General features: G+C 37.6%; 1 protein-coding gene across 1 annotated transcript in view; it reads left to right on the top strand.

Annotated features, from left to right (window-relative positions):
* Positions 1–541: 541 nt before the first annotated feature.
* Positions 542–16,306, top strand: part of LOC121904493 (phospholipid-transporting ATPase ID-like) — a 50,188-nt gene continuing 34,423 nt past the window's right edge. Inside the window, exon 1 of the mRNA XM_042422267.1 lies at positions 542–687. The gene's annotated coding sequence lies outside the window, so the exon portion shown is untranslated. The remainder of the gene's footprint in view (positions 688–16,306) is intronic.

Below are 16,306 nucleotides of genomic sequence, written 5' to 3'. Positions count from 1 at the left end.
GTACTTCACCTCCATCATCTATAACATGATTATGATTCTTATACACAGTAATGCATCAGTAATGATAACAGAATACTATAATGACACTGAAAGGGGAAGTTCGGCTGCATGATTGGTAGTTTTTGCTGACAATACTTCTCTACTTTTACTGAAGATTTTGAATGGACTTCTAATTTTAATGGTAATAGTAGAGTCATTTTACCTTGTGGTATTGTTGTAACTCAAGTAAATGATCTAAATACCTCTTCCACCGCTGCCTCCTGTTTAACAGGATAAGTTTGTGCGGTTGCTTCTTAAATATCTTCAATAACTAGGGGTCATAGTCGACTCAGAGTTCTTGATTATCGCTGAGAAACACGTGGCCTGACTGTTATCAATGCTGAAAGGCTCCCGCTTATGTCTGTTTCCGTGTTTACATGCGAAGTTGAATTTTAACTAAACCGAGGTTTGTAAAACCGGAGCGCCCGCGGAGGGGAGTGGAGTGGAGAGAGAATTGAGGGAGGAGTGGAGAAAATAGAGGAAATAGAGGAGGGGAGGGGAGGTGAGGAGAGGAGGGTGGTGGGAAGCCAGGAGGAAAACATTAGCCCTCGTTACTTCACGCAGTTGGGAGATTTTCTTTTACTATTCCCGGGACCGCTACCGACGCGCTGCTCAGCCGGGACGCACCGCAAGAAGTCAGGACGCACGGTAAGACGCATGGCCACTCACTGTACACACTGACCACTGAGGGGTGAAGGTGAGGCGGGGAAGGGGTTGGCAGGGTGAGGGGCACGTCTGAGATGTAGTTTGGGGAGAAAGGGAAGAGTTGGGGGAGAAAGAGAAGAGCAGACGAACAGGAAGTTGTAATGAACGGGCGAGCGATGTCTCTCCACTCTCTCTTTCCTCGTCTCTGCTGTTCTCCGGGGAGTCGTCAACTAGGAAAGTAACGGAAAGTATGAAAGATTGTGAATGGAGGAGAGGAGAGGAGAGGAGAGGAGAGTTGGAAAGGGAAATACTCGGCTGCACTTTCTTCTGCTCTCTCCTGAACTGAATTACATTGTACAGTTGGCTTCTTCCACAACAACAGCGGGTTACTTGTGTTTTTTTGCTGGTTTAATAGAGTTGATAAGCGCGGAAACTTTTTAACTTTTAAAAACTTTTTGTTTTTAACCTGCACTCTAGACCAGTGGTTCTCAAACTTTTTCACGTCAAGGACCCCTAAACTGACAAAAATTAGACCACGGACCCCCATTTCATAAGATACTTGCTTTTACATGTTTTATTACGGAAAGTGTATGAAACCCATGACCAAAATAGTCATATATTCTGTCATTCTGTTACTTATGGATTGAATTATAGTGAAAATAAATTATTTACAGATTTGCTGGGGACCCCTTGGAAACCTCTCAAGGACTCCTGGGGGTCCCCGGACCCCTCTCTGACACCCACTGCTCTATAAGTGGAAAGAGTTTTTTTTTGTTTTGTTTTGTTTTATCACAGTATGTTTTGTTGTTTTTGTTGTGGTGCGAGATCACTGCAGGGTTGTTGAGCTCAATTGTTAAAACGTGATTTATTTTATTTCATGTATTCGAGCTTAGAAGTAGTCAGTACTGTTTTTAGTGTGTTATTTATGAAGATGACGGCAGCTTTACGGAGGAAGTGAAGATAAAGATGATGTTCAAATGTTAATTTTGCGGTTTAGCACTGATGAGTAATGTGAATAAGTAAAGTAAACGTCATTACGGGAAGGGACTGAGGTACTTATTCATATCCTGCATTTGTGTTGCTGATAAGTCTCTGTTCAGTAAGTAGTCTGATGATACTCAAGATGAAACTTAAATGAGACATTTCCTCTAAATCACAGAGGCGTGGCAAAAAAGTCTGGAGCCCCTTTCTAAAATTAAAAATATATTTTTAATTAATTTTCTTGTGTTCTTAAAGGTGGAGTGCAGAACTTTTGTCTCCCCCTTCTGGCAGTCAGAGTAATTACAAAAACACTGTCGACACCTGCTTACATCATAGGCTCCACCGTAGCTTACTTTGTCTACAGCTGCAACTGTAAAACGGTGGATAAATTGTTTTGAGCATCACACGACTCCCACGAAATGACTCGTTTCACCATCAGAATTTGATCCATTCGGTTTGATAACATTTGGAAAGTTTAGAAGAGCCACACGATTAAATTATTTTATCCCCATTCAAGTTAGCAGAGAGCTAACCGAAAGTTAGCTGCTTGGCCATTCTCTGCCCATAGAGCATGCTCAGTATGCATTAATCTGGCCAGTATGGGAATGTCTAATCTGACACCAGATTTAAAACTGTATACTGTGAAATACAGAGAGATTTACTTGGCGGTGATAGGCTTAATAAGCATTGTGTTAATTTGTTTGGCAAGGGCTTGAAAGAAACAAATGTTCATTTATATGTAAAAGTTCTGCACTGCAGGTTTAAAATAATAACTATTTTTGTCTGCTAGTGGCTGCTTAAACATGTTAGCACAGCTTTTGCGCTCATTCATTTTGTTGTTTTACTTTTTCTTACAAAAGCCAGACAGATGTTTATATATATATATATAACATACCATTAGGGCTGCAACTAACAATCGTTTTCTGTTGATGATTTTCTTAATAAATAGATTAGTTGTTTGGTCCATAAAATGTCAGAAAATGGTGAAAAATGTCAAACACTGTTTGCCACAGCCCAAGGTGGCGTGCTAATATGTCTTGTCTTGTCGAGACAAACAGTCCAAATCCCAAATATATTCAGTTTACTGTCATAGAAGACTAAAGAAACCAGAAAATATTCACATTTGAGAAGCTGGAACCAGAGAATTTGGAAATTTTCTTCTCAAAAAATGACTCGAAACAATGAATTGCTTACGAAACTGACTCCAGTGGACGTCATGCAACAAAGGGTACATTCTGTCTATTGAGTCTAGGTCTTGTTTTTCATATATCCTCTCTATTGTTGTTGTTATCTAATGTTCCTATGTGTATTCATACCATTTGCTCTTAGTAATAAAATAATATATATATAAACATATATATATATATATTGCCTATATTGATTTCTATAAATCACTTTTTACTCCGTTGATGCATGGTGTCCACTACAGTGCACACATTTCAAAATTCAGTATATTAAGTTACTGACATGATTTTTCACTTGTTTAAGAGTAAAATTAAACAATAAAAAATATTTTACTCTGTGATTTAATAATTCATGCATGAAAGGGTTAAAGACAATAAAAAAACAACATAAAAATATTTGGGGGAACATTGCTTGAAAAAAAATACTGTGTATTTATTAAAGCTGCGCTAATCCAAATGTTTCATGCAAAACAGTGGAGAAAATGGCCATGTGTAATGTGAAGGTGTGAAGGTAGTTACTCATAGTGACTCTGCAGTTCTCCTCAGCTCTGTGAAGCTTTTTGATGTCTTACAGCTCATTGTTTTGGTTTTACACTGTTGTTTCTAGACACAGAAGGAAGCTATTTTCAGCAAAAAAGTTCTTAGAAACCCACTGAACACTACCTACCCAACACTGATGAGCAAACAGACAAAGTTAGAGAGTCTAGCAGGTGAACATAATGGAGCATTTAGCAGCCGATTAGCCAGATGTTGCAAAAGAGTTGGGTGAGACTTACACCTACATCAAAAAAGAGTGAATACTGGACTTGAAATTGTGTTTACAGCTTGTTGTCCTGCCTGAAGTGAAAATGCATTAAAGATGTGAATTAGAAACTTGAACCTCAGCTTCATCAAAACTGAACACCAAGAGCGACATGAGTTCTGAAAGGGTGACGTCAGCTGATTCTCTGAATTTGATCTCACTCAATAACTTCCCCGAAATGAATTTAAATGTTGGTCAGACTTTTCAAAAGTCAAAAGTTTGTGTCACAGCTTGAAGGTTGTTCTTAGATATTTATATAACGTAGGGTCTGCCAGAGTCTTTATGGTGCATGGAGGAGATTATTTACCTTAGAAGGTCAATCAAAATGTCAGGGTTTTATCAGGTAAGATGAGAGGAGGAGTGGCTTTGTGGCCTGAGAGGTCAGGTGAATAATTCAGAGCTTGATTGTCTAGGCCTTTTCATGCAGCACTTGGGGCTCTTGCCCAAAACGTCATTATTGTTTTGTGCCCTTGTGTCATAACTGATCTCACATTCCCATTCTTGCTTTGTTAAGGCCTGTCATCACAGGGGAAAGGTTTTAACAGGTCGATGCCAAATGCATCAATGCAATAGGCCTGCACCCGCATATGCATCTCTATTCAAACAGGCACCAGAGTCACAAATCAGTTCAGTTTTTAACTTTCTTGAAGGCAAAGTTGACTTTGCCTTGGAGTCATTCAGTATTTATTTAGAAATTGAATCTATCAACATGAATCAAAGAGCAATGAGAGAGTTTGTGAGAGATCAGTCACCCTGTGATCACAAGTTCAAACAGTAAACTTCCTCATTCACTTACAGAACTACAGTCAGAACTGCTTAAGAAATCACTAATCTGTAACCCCCACTAACCTTGACAAAAAAACACGGCGGGTGTGTTTATTGTGTGTTCATATGACCTATGTGGAAGTTAGATTGAAGCTGATTGTGTGGTCATATCGGTGAGGAAATCTGATATGTCGAAGACACAACACTGAAGAAACAATAATCTACTGCACTACAGCTGCATGACTGATTTTTCTTCCTTTCAATGAGAAACTGTTAAAAAATTTAATTAAATTTGGGTTTTCAGGTGGTGAAATTTAGAGGTAATTTCTGGGTTTTGTGTTACATTGTCCAATATGAATCTGAATACAGACTACATGCAGGAATGTGGTTGCCATGTACTGTATAAAGTGTTTGCGTATGTCTCTTATAGTCAAGGTTCTTAGCTGAGGCTCTGAATTAGTGGAAAAGCCAACAAACCAAAACAGATATGGTCTTTGTGGTTCAGTAGTACAAAAATAAAGTAGAACAGTAAGAGAACAGAAGAGACCATCACCCAGGAAGCCAAAACCAAACGCTGCCTTGGCTCAACACCCTCCAGTTATGAAATATTCACTGTTTAAAACATAAACTCAAACCTACTCCAACTGTTTGCACAAAACAAATGATCATTAGTAAAAGTTAGTAAACCCTCAAGTTGTTATTTGTTACACTTCTTATTTAATTATCTAAATTGTCTATGGTTTGGGGATATAAAAAATATAAATTTTGCTTTAATTTGTTAGGGTTCCTTATTCATCCTCATCTGCCCTGCATCAGTTTTGCAGATGATGACTTCCTATTGTGCTCCAATATGGTCAAATTAGAAAGCGTGAGCTAACTTTCTGGGTATAAACTGGTGTTTTTTTAATGTTATGCATTTAGTCATGTGTATGTCCCTGTGTGTATCTGCCTGCAGCTAATCTCTTTTCATGGTTGCGGTGATTCACAGTTTTTGAAAACCTTTTTTATAACACCATTGGCTGCTCTTGCAATCTTGCATTTCCGGCAAACAGCCAGGCTAAAAACCAGCCTAATCTCAACTGTTGCAGGCCACATTTTGGCCTTTGTCATGACTCAAAAAACTGGCATCCATAGAAAAGTTTGGTCTCATCTTGAACCGGAGGATCTGCAGATTAATTTCATATGCGATACGTTATGATCCACTAAAGTTGTGTCACGCTACGAGATGAATGATCCCCAGTGTTTTGTTATCTTCACTGCAATCTTGACTGTAAGGAAGACACACCTGGCGGAGATCTGCACTCTACTGAGTGCACTCTTCTTGTTATCAATATTATGCCTTTGTTTTCATATCAATACCAAAATCAATCTTTTTTCCAATACCTTACTTAAAAAAAATTCTCTGAAATTATTTCATTAACAAAAGAAGCAAAACATCTCAAATGTTAAATGTGGCCTAAACACAAGCAGATGAACAACAGAATTGTCTAAAATTGATGATTTATTTACATTTGATGGCACACTTTGGTACTCTACAGTTTTTAATACAAAAATGTACTTTGTTTGACCTCTAGCCCACCACCTGACCAGTATCTGTTTTGGATTTGCAGAAGCAAACATAGCTCACATTTTTGTGCAAGAGAGCAGAACATCATCCGTCTATGTTTTATCTTCTCCTGTTCCTTCTAAACACTGAGTGTGTAACAGTGCTCATAGATCATATCAATATTTTTTTCATGTTTTAGCCATTTAATATACTGTATTTAATTTAAAATGTTAAACTTCCAGCCCCAATTTATGTACACACTATGTTGACAGTCGTCCATTGGGCGACTATGGATCATCAAAGCAAAAACTTGACAGTTCTAGTTGCAACTTTGTATCTCGTCTTTGTCTTTCTGCTGTGTTTTTGTATTAGGATTACCAACTATATGTAAGCATTATACGCTGGTTCAGCTTTAAGTTTATTTAAGTCATGAGGTATTGTCATGTAACATCAACTTATGTACTGAACTTCAGAAAACAAAGTCATTAAACTTAAGATATAAGTTAAATCAACTGTGTATATACAGACCACCATCGCAACACCTGCACCTCAGGGTAAGGGTGTGAGTTTCAGTTGAGCTGTGGTTGACAGGTGAAATCCAGAGCTCTCATAGTGAAAGTTTAACTCATTCGTATACTTTGTCTATGACCTAGATACAACTGTTTTATTACTGTAATAAGACCTTTAGGTTTCTCTGAATGTTTAACTTTCCAAAGAATTGTTAATGATTTGTTTATTCACAGTTCACTGTGCAACTACAGTGTATGAGTTTTGAAAGACAAAGACAAAGAAACTTAATTGTTCAGTAGCTACTATTGATCAACTGAAGTCATTTACCTGTATGCTGGTAAAAACTATTACTTATTGACCCTTAAAATTCATAAAAGCTGTAATTATTGCAAAGAAACACTGATCGTGCTTTTAGGCATTGTAGACAAATGAAAAACTGCAGTGCATAAACCTAACACAGAGTGACTGGTTTTGCTATATAACTGTGTAGCATTTATCAACAGCACTACATTTAAATGATAGTTATTCCTAAAGAGGCAATTATCTTGTTGTCTATATTATTTCTCTTGTGCTGGCCTCTTCTTTTAAACTATTTTTTAAAACTCTGCCACATTAACAGGGCTCCACCTCTTCAGTCACATGTAAAACCATTCAAATCATAACACTGCAATCGCCAATACTGTTGCCTTTCATTTCATTTCTGATTTATTCTCACTATTAACAATCAAAAACATGAAAACGTTTCCGAGTCTAACGTGAGGTCGTTTGCTCAAGTAAACTTTGCCCCATCCCTTCCTTCTACCACATGTGATTATCATCATCTAATTAACCACAATAGAGTCTAAAGAATTACTCAAATAATTAAATAGTTAACAATTCATAATTTAAAACAAATATTTACATTACTGTGATAATTCAGCAAATTGTGAAAACATAATTTGCAACTTATATGGCTCTAATATCTCTACTTATAGTTGGTCAACAGATCAGCCTCTAAGATCATCCACATACTGTCGTAAATCTTTGCAGCAGCCGCACGTCCTTTCAAAGTGTTCTTGAACAAAAAGTCTTTAAACAAAGCTTCCTTAATGTACTTCAGACTGAATATGAAACCAGTTTTGTAGCAGTTTTTGCCACACACGGCCATTAGATACTAACATTTGCAGTGACTGTGTGTGTGGTCTATGACCCTGTTCATACCTGGTATTAACATTCGTCTTGCGTGATCCAATCAGAAGTGGACAGCTCTAAGTACGTCAGTTCACACCTGGCATCAGAATGTGTCTCCACATGCATCTCGAGTGACCACTTGTGATCTGATCTCACTTCACTTCATATGCAAATAAACACGTACATCATTTCTGTTTGCAAAGACCAAATGCGGTATGTAGGAGAGCAAAACTCGGGAGAGTCTCAGCAGCCAGACATTTCTCTGTTCTCTGTTTAAAAGCGGCTGAGATTGACACTAAAATGAGAATAGCTGGTGGACCTTAAAGGTCAGTCCACCTTAAGTGAGCCTGGTCAGGTTAGGCTAACCCATTGTCGCTAACTTCAGGGCCAACCCCTTCCACTTTAATCAGCAGGTGGCAAGCAAGACATGGGAGCTTGGCTTGAGTCTTGAGTTGTATCTATTTACTGACAAATAGCCTAAACTGTACACACACACACTGCACAGCTACGTTCACAGCTCCAGTCGCCAGCACCCTTGTTGTTTCGCACTTTAATATGATGCCTTTAGTGCACATTGAGTACGCAGAGGATGTCAGTTGAGTAGGCGGTCTGCCACTGTAGCCCAGGACACATTTGCATACACACTGCTAAACACCGCTAAAAGAATGTGGCGATATGAGGCCCAGACCACTTACTAATGTGGTCTGAGCGACCGGATCTCAATGCGTCCTCAATGTGTCTCGGGTGCATTCACACCAGTTCTTAAAGCTATCCTCTTCTGATCGGATCACCCAAGACATATTGTTATTCCAAGTGTGAACAGGGCTCAGGAAGTCTAGTTTTGCTCATGATTTACCTAAAGACCCCTCTCCTTTTTCCGCGTTTCCAGTAGTTTCAGTACTGATATCTAAACTAAACCCTTTTTTATATCTCACATTATGTACAATAAACATGTTTTCCTACAAAACATTTTTTCTCAGATGCATCTCTGTTTAATATTGTCCGAACATAAAGCAGTTGTAAAAGAGTTTTACTTAAACAGGATGATCAAAACTATGATTAAATGTATGAAATAATATCTGATCAAAATAAGCAACATCAAATCTTACCTAGCATTCTTTGCCACCTTTCGATGTTTTCAATACTCCAAGTTTTGAATGTATTTTGACATTCAAAAAGTCATCCAAGTAGAAACATTTTCAACTCACATAGACAGGTCTTCACTTCAGTTCTTGCTACCTTTCTTTTTTTCACTTTGTATTGAATCACACCACCTTATGTTTCCTATATATGCTCAGTGTAAGGTGGTCACTCTGTTTTCTCTGTATGGAGTCCTCACTTGTTGCTCTTCAGATTTTGATTTGTAACTAGTTTTAGGTGCAGAACTGATCACATGTCACCAAAGTTTCATTTGGGAAAACATCAAATCTATGAGGAATTAATCAGTAAGGAAGGAACACTAAATGAACCTGTTAGATGTTTTTTTATTATTATTATTTATCATTATTTTGTACACATACAGTATATACATATAGCAATGGACAACAATAAAAACAGAGCATCACTGGCATAAAAACAACAACAACAAGAAAAACAAAAGACAATACAGAAGGTACATGACCAGTATATTTGTTCATTGAGCTGAGAGGCAGTAACATTGCATGAAGACAGAAATACAAACAACTTAGGGAAGAAACAATTAGTCTGTTAATCCATCGAGCAAAAAAAAAATCAATTGGCAATCCTTTGATTAATTAAACAACTGACCTAGTAACCTGTCAAGCCAAAATGCCTGGTTCCAACCTTCCATATGGTTTGATCTGCAGCTTTTCCTTCACTTATGTGATAGATTAAATAAGTATCTTTTTGTCCTTTAATCAAGAAAATAATCAGCTGAAAGATCAACAGTGAAAGTAGCCATTGCTTGCAGCCCTCATACAGCATGCACACATACACCCACACATACACAGGTTTGAAATACAAAAAGAAAAACATACTAGTGGGTCAATATTGCTTCAGAGATGTACAAATTTGAATGTGCAAATGATCTTTAGATAGTATCATCTATTATATGTGTGTTTGCCTAGCTGAATTTAAGTTGCATGTTTAGTTGTTAAGTTGACTCACAGCCCTCTTTTTATGGTAAACGAGTCCTGTTTTCCCACAGTAGGTGCTGTTAAGGGCAATTAGTGAGAACATGCTATCAATGCTCCTTTCCTGCTTTTGTTGAGTTACCGCAAACATATACTGTGCAGTAATAACATTGCTGAGGCGGACATGCTGAAACAACACAAACACCCAATTTTAAGTATTCAACAATCAACTATGCTGCTAAATGATCAACTTTAGATGGTGAAAGCTTTGATCCAGTTTGAATTTTTAGGCTGAGTTTTGATATTGTGCTACTGTGCAATGTTTTTTCTGTGCTTTCAATCATACAGTGGTAGAGGCTGTGTTGGCCAGTGATCTGAAGCATTCAGGAACAATACAGGATGTGCTGTGTAATTCACTTCTTGCAGGTGTGACACAATATTTTTCTTTTTGAAAAAAAAAGAGATTAATTAGATTAAAAGATTAATTTTTTGATCTATAAAACATCATGTCACATTTTTTTTGGAGCTCAAGATGATGTCATCAAGTGTCTTGTTTTGTCTAAAACCCAAAGATGTAAGAAAAGTAAGTCACTTCTCTAATTTGAGAAGCTGGAAACTTCACATGTTTGGCATTTTTTGCTTCAAAGAAAGATCTAAACGATGACTTGATTATTAAAATAGTTGCAGATTTATTTTATTTTCAGTCGAGTAATCGGTTAATTATTATTGCAGCTTTACTTTCCTCTACAGGCGTCTTTATTGCTCACAGTCTCTGAAGAGGCTCAGAAAACTACAGTGTGTGTGTGGGAGCTATTATTAGCTTGCAGCCTGATAGGACAAGTACCTGTTGATAGAGACGCACCAGGAAACGTAGGTTGGTGGATTTCAAAATGCTGAGCAAAAGTTTATATTTGACATCTGAAGAAACACTTCAGAGCTCCTCATGGATTATCTGTAAAGTTTCTGTTTGTTAGAGCTTCATAGAGTGTGTCCATACGTCATTAAGGATAACGTCTGTTACTCACTCTGCAACTCACGTATTTCGTAATAACCACCTCGATATGTAGAAAGTTATTACAAAATGCAGAGAAATGTATTACACATTGCGTTCAGGCTGCTTATTACAAAATGCAACAGATTTTTGCAAAATGCGGTGTTATCACATAATGAAGTGAAAATTGAGTTTGAGTAATTGTGAATAATTGTCACGATTACTTTCAGGTGACTTTCTGTGTTTCTCCTCATGGTTGTAGCCCGAGAAGCTCTTAAAGTTCACCTAAAGCTCTTTGTGTCTTTTGGGAGTACGTTGATGATGTATCGTAGTAATAAAGAGCCCCTCCCCTGTAATAACATTTAGCGAGTTATCTCCATAATAATCCCTCTCTTCTCGTCTTGGAAACACAAAAACTCTTTCTCCTCTGCACACCTTTGTCTTCTGCTCCTTGAAAATGGGCTCCATTTATCCTGAGCTCTGTTTGCTGTTAGACAAAACACACACACAGAGGAAAAACGCCGAGGGAAAGTGAACAGCTGTCCTCATTGGCCAATCTATTACCTTAGTGTTGGCTGATTTAAGGAAACTATTATGCAACAACTTTATTTTTTTTATAATTGCACAGTTTTTTTAAGTAGCTGTGGCCTTATTCATATCATATACAAACACCCACACTCCGTACATCGTACACTGTGAGTATGAAGGCGTTTTCTTTGTCTTTCTGCTGGTGGGAGGTGTTTCACGTCATTGTACTGGTGTAATTTTTGATAAGAGGAGTAGTTTGGATGTGGATCAAGTTTCTTGGCACTGTTAGACTTAAACTGGGGTGTCGGACTTAAGGTGGGGCTGAACTGCAGCATGTTTCAAAGCAGATAGCTGTTAATGAAGGCTAAAATGACAAAATAGGATCAAAATATGTTACCCCTGTTACACATGGTTTTCGTCTTTTCCTTCCCCTAACAGCAGCGGTTTTAAAAGTCTCATACTGTGGGTCCCACATGTAGACGTCAATATTTAAGGGGGTTTTTTTAGCCTACAGTTGTTTACATTTTTGGAAAATTGGCACCATTAAAAATGTGCCTAATTAGCTATTAGTAGTTCCTGCGTTTACATGTACAGACAACACACATCATTGGATTACTGTGATACAGCAGGAAACATGGGAAAAGGTGGTGATTCTCAGGCAAGCTCTGGAGTTATAAGGAGCGTCTTTTTTTTTTATGGATATTTATTCATCATGGACATCAAAAATAGCAATATCCTCGGAAAGTCTGAGTAATGCTAAATCTGAAATCTAAAAATATGTCCATCAAGTCTGCATGTTCAGATTTGACTCTGAGAAGGAGAGCAGTAGGAATTTTAATGCAAATTGCAGCAATCGGGCACTAAAGTGAACTGCCTCCATGAGTGTGTGTCTGCTGTAGCTACAACTGCTGCAAGTTCTCAGGCTGCAACTGACAATTATTCTCTTTATTGATTAATCAACAGATTATATTGTAAATTGATTAATCATTTTGCCTGTCATTATGTTGTCAGAAAATAATGAAAACGCTTGTAATAATTTCCTGTTTTTTCAGACCTTTTCAGACTGAAGAAAAACAGCAAATATTCACATTTTAGAGGAACGTTTGACATTTTTGTTTGAAAAATGACTGAATCGATTATTAATACAGTTTCTCGTTAATTTTCTATTTACCGACAAACCAAATTGACTGGTAGTTGCACCTCTAACTCTCACTAATTAACATGCTGAATCTCATTTGTTTAATCTATATACAAACAGAGAAAAATGACATGTTGTGGTTTCAGAGGGAGTGAGGTGCTGCTTCCTCTAAGTGAACAAATAGTCAGATTGAGTCAGATGGCGACATTTAAAGTCAGACTAGCTGTTCCTCCCCCCTGTGTTTCGTCTTTATGTAATGCCAGGCGCCTTATTTAATGCATTAACATAAGTCTAACTCTCACAAAGAATTATCCCAAAATGTTGAACTATTCCTTTATAGGGTTAAGCGATACATAAATTTACACAACAAAATGGTTTTTGATCAGTTTACCATTGTGGACTTTAGGTCGCAAATCATGATTATGGCAGTTTTAGATTCACAAACTCTTTCATTAATGTCATAAAGTACCTTTTTTTGTAATTTGTCAGGTATTTTATTCATTGTATAAGACCAAAAATGCAATTTCGACTAGTTATTTTAACTATAAATATTGTAGAATTATTTCTTTTACAATATGAAATGACTTATACTGTGATGTGGTATAAGTAATAAAGCTAGTAATAAACCTAAACTGTAGTGTCAGCTGTTGTTGGAATAGGAAAATCGTCCTTTTTTCTTACACTATACACACACAAAAGGGCTCTCTAGCCATTTACATAAAGAGCATACAGTATGTCTACACACACACACACACACAGGCATGCAGAGGAAAAAGTTCTTTCTTTCAACTGCAAACAAGTGCTCAGTTTTAATAATAGAGCGCTGTTCAGTAGAGAAACCAGAGATCACTAATCAGACAAGACACCCATTCATCTGTGTGACCTCTGACCTCTTCAGCCAGTCACAGGTGACTGTGACACTGGAATAATGTTACCCACTTTTGTTTGCCTGGAATAACATTAATTCCTGTGTTTCTTGCCTACACGTTAAAAGGTAGAATGGCTCAGAGAAACCTTTGTGCGGTTTGTGTGCAGAGCTGCAGAAGTAGGACGTTGTCAAAGAATCGTTGCCTTTCATTGGCAAAGGTGGTTTCATTTAAACCACACAATGTTCTGATTAAACCACCCCTACACCCACTTATCTTTTTCCACTGTCGAAACAGTTTTTTTACTTTATAAAAAAAAAGGCTAAAATGAGGCTTCAATAATTTAAATTAGTGAAATCAAGTCAATATCTTTCAAAGTTGCACTTTTTAGTGCCCAATTTACTCTTTTTGTTTTGGGAAAACACCATCTGTTGAGAGAAAGAGATTTTTTTTTTTTTACTAAATAGACTGAAACTGTGGAAGATATCCACTCTATTTAACTAACTCAGATGTCTGAAGCCTCATATTATCTTCAGATAAACTTTTAAATAAACTTTTGTCCCCCATCACATTCGGAGGGGAACTTCTAACGACCAGTATGAACAGGAGGAATGATTACAGCGAGCAAAACCTGTTTCAACGCTCATATGGGACCTGACTATTGTTTTATGAAAAATTAATAAAATTATGAACCTATCATTTAACTACACATCACATTTCATCACAACTACGCGTTGTGCAAACCAAACTACTGTATTTTAGACATTTGAGACATTTTTATAGTTTTAGGCAGCTATTGGCCTCCATTTATTTTTGTACAGTATGAAATAAATGTAAAATCTAATCAGCGCTTAATAAAATTGAACACTGAAGCAATACATGATTGTTTTTGATTACATTAAAACTAGTTTTATTGATTTTCATACTGTGCAGAAAATAAATTGAGGTCAATGGCTGCATGGAACTGTAGAAAAAAATACATCCAAACATCTCAAACTGTGTAGCCTGCATTCACAAAACTTCTGTAAAGTATCTGAAATTTGTTGTAATCGCAAGTGGCATTTGTAAAATGAAAAAAAGAAAGTTTTTTTCTTTTTGAAATGGCCAAAAAAGTAGCTTGGTTCTATAAGTTTTACTGCTTTGCCAGTTTGATGAGCTGAGAGGAATAAACCACAGTGTGACAGCGTTCATTATTTTGAAGTAATATGTTGCGGCTCTCTGATTTGTCTTTTAATAGTTTTTGGCATCGGTGTTATCAAGCTGTGTCAACAGACAATTCTTCATAAAAGAATAAATTGTTTTTTTTTTGGATATAGTGCTAGTTAGAGTTCACTGTAAAATGCAGAAAAGAGAGTAGAATTCAGAAGTTGCACAAGAAAAGGAAGACTTGAACTACTCGAGAGCTGTGTTAGTCTCCCCGCCATGTCCATAACTCATTCTCTGAGCCCAGCCTGATCTCTGTGGTGTGTCAGTATGTTGTTAAAGCCTGGAAAGTCAAAGTATCTACTGAAACCAAGAGCGAGAAACTCCCCACACCTCCCCAACATTCAACAGTGCACATCGTTGACATTCAGTGTAAAAGCCTCGTTAAATCTTCATGATGACTGTAGTGAGTTTAAATGTCAGGTTTTCCTGTTAACCAGCCTGGAGACGCCCCTCGATGTCAGGTCACATGACACAGTGTTTGGCTTTGGAATAAACTTGGTGGTTAATTTAGTGGAGCTGAGGAGTCAATGAATAGATGGACTGTTTGCGTTTGAGTTTTTTTGGGTGGATTTATGGTGGGAGGTTACAAGTGCGTGTGTGTGTTTGTGTGCGTGCATCTTCTGTCTTTATATAGCTGTGTTAATATTGTTTGCACATGTAAACCAACACAAGAATGTACCCAAACACACCAAAGGACACAAATATGCACACGTAAAAACAATGAAGCAGACAAAAACCACACGCTGTCTAGCCCACGTGTCATGGTATGTTGTGTGTGTTTTTCCAGAGCCTTGGCATTCCTATTAAAACTCACACATTCTTCAACAAACGCATGTGGCTGATATTTATAGCTCAAGCGCCGACGTCACCTTGGCAACCAACGCTGAAGGGCGGGAGCTCAAAAACCACTGCTTCCTGTACCCACAACAAGGGCAGAGGGCTGAATTCACATGCAGACTTTTTCCTTCACTTATAACTACATTTGCACTTAATTAATTTCTCTTCCCTTGTTAGTTTTTATACATTTTGTGGGTTTTGCATTTTTTTCCCCATTGTTGAGTGTTGGCATGGCATGTCTGAACACATTTACACATAAAATCCCAAATTCTACACAACAAAAGACTCACAAAAGACTCCAGCCTCCAGGAAGGAACTGAGGAGATTCAGCAAGACAGTGCTGTCCAGGAGGAAGAGTGGACAGGAAGCAACAGGGTTTATTGGAAATGTGGTCTAAATTATGTGAAACACCAGAACTAATGTCGTCACGACAGTCACGATCATGATCATGATGATCACTAAAATATTAATGCATCAGCTTTCATGATCTGTGTAAATGAATTCGGTATTTGGCATTTGCTGAATAAACTTACAAGACACTCAAGAGGACAAAGGTGGCAGCTTTTATAACGAGTAGCAGCGATGGGCTCAGGTGTTCCCCGTCAGCATGTACCTGCAACAGAAAGGCCGTCACAAACTCTGCAAGCTCCCGTAGTTATTTGAACAAGCATAGCAACACTACTGCGGCAATTTAATTAACTATTCGCAGTACATCAACCTTTTGCTTAACTTCACTTCATCACTTTTTGCAGTTTTTGTTTATCCTCAACACTCCCAGATTCCTGCAGCTTAATCTGAACAAATGTGGGATTCAAGCAAAAGAAAAAAAAAGACTATAACCAAGATCTTCACTAAGCTCAACCTTATTTATTACTAGAACTTATGAAGTAGAATAAAAGCTCATCAGTGCCTGACAGCTGACTGCTCGGTGTATCAGGACTGAGAGAAGCCGCTGAAACAAGAGCAGCAGCATACCAACAGCCACTTCTGAGTCTCACCATCACT

Source organism: Thunnus maccoyii, chromosome 9 (genome assembly GCF_910596095.1).
Source record: "Thunnus maccoyii chromosome 9, fThuMac1.1, whole genome shotgun sequence".
Lineage (NCBI taxonomy): Eukaryota > Metazoa > Chordata > Actinopteri > Scombriformes > Scombridae > Thunnus > Thunnus maccoyii.
The sequence above is the reverse complement of the archived record's forward strand: the minus strand, read 5'-3'. Positions and strand labels throughout refer to the sequence as shown.